Below are 1,208 nucleotides of genomic sequence, written 5' to 3'. Positions count from 1 at the left end.
TTCGTGAATTCATGAATGATAATTGATGATAGTAGGCATCACTCTTTTTTCTGATTTTGGTGGAAATCACCTTAGCATTTCTTCATTAATAATGATATTAGTTGTTAGCTTTTGGTACAGATTTTCTATTATATTTTAAATATTCAATTTTATTTCTACTTAACTGAGGTTTTGGTAGGAACAGTTGTCCCCCCCCTTTTTTTTGTGGCACTGGGGATTAGAACCCAGGTCCTCGTGCATACAAGGCAAGTACTCTACCAACTGAGCTATATCCCCAGCCCTAGTTGGCTCATTTTTAAAAAAATGTTTTTGTAGATGTAGATGGGCAACATGCCTTTATTTATTTTTATGTGGTGCTAAGGATTGAACCCAGTGCCTCACACATGCTAAGCAAGCGCTTTGCCTCTGAGCTACACCCCCATCCCCAGGTGTTCCATTTTTACCTTAGTTCTTTCAGTTCTAACTGATGTGCTTGTACAATTCTTCTTCGAGTGGATATAATGAGCTGTGTTGATACATCACTTCCTCATGGTGAACACTGAGTTATTTTTGGTTTGAACATGACTTGTTAATTCTCTGAATTCTTCTGAGACAATATGGATTTTATTTGTGAATCTTTTATTCAGAAATTTAACAAAGATTTTATTTATAAGTGATGTTCGCCTATAGCTTTTTTGGGGGGTAATACTGCACTGATTTTATCAACTTTGTTATTAAGAATACACTAGTTTTAGAGAATGAGTTAGAGAAATGTCCATATTTTTATATGTTACCAAGCAAATGTATATTGCATTAAAATTAATTTTGAAGAATTATTAGATAGGGCGCATCTTTGAAGCCAGTTAGCTCTGGGACCTTTCTTGATGGTAGGTATTTTGAAGTCTCTTCTGTGCTAGTGATACATTCAATCTTTTTCTTCATTTTGGGGAAATTTTGGCCTTTTATATTTGCTAGAAATCACTAATTTTTTTATGGGTTCCAACTCTATTGCCATAGAGTTACAAACACTATTTACTTACTCTTAATAATCCCTCCCATATCTACAGGTTTTTATTTCCTATATGTATATATTTTTTGATACTGGGAACTGAACCCAGGAGCACTTAACCACTGAGCTACATCCCCAGCCCCTTTTCTGTATTTAATTTAGAGACAGGATCTAGCTGAGTTGCTGAGACTGGCTTTGAATTTGAGATCCTCCTGCCTCA

At 35.3% G+C, this 1,208-nt stretch overlaps 1 non-coding gene across 1 annotated transcript; it reads right to left on the bottom strand.

The window, feature by feature from the left end:
- Nucleotides 1-202: 202 nt before the first annotated feature.
- On the bottom strand, nt 203-277 carry Trnat-ugu (transfer RNA threonine (anticodon UGU)). Its single transcript has one exon. It is a non-coding gene; the product is annotated as a tRNA-Thr (tRNA).
- Between the last annotated feature and the right edge of the window lie 931 nt (nt 278-1,208).

Source organism: Marmota flaviventris, chromosome 6 (assembly GCF_047511675.1).
Source record: "Marmota flaviventris isolate mMarFla1 chromosome 6, mMarFla1.hap1, whole genome shotgun sequence".
Taxonomy (NCBI): Eukaryota; Metazoa; Chordata; class Mammalia; order Rodentia; family Sciuridae; genus Marmota; species Marmota flaviventris.
This window is presented reverse-complemented; position numbering and strand designations above follow the sequence as displayed.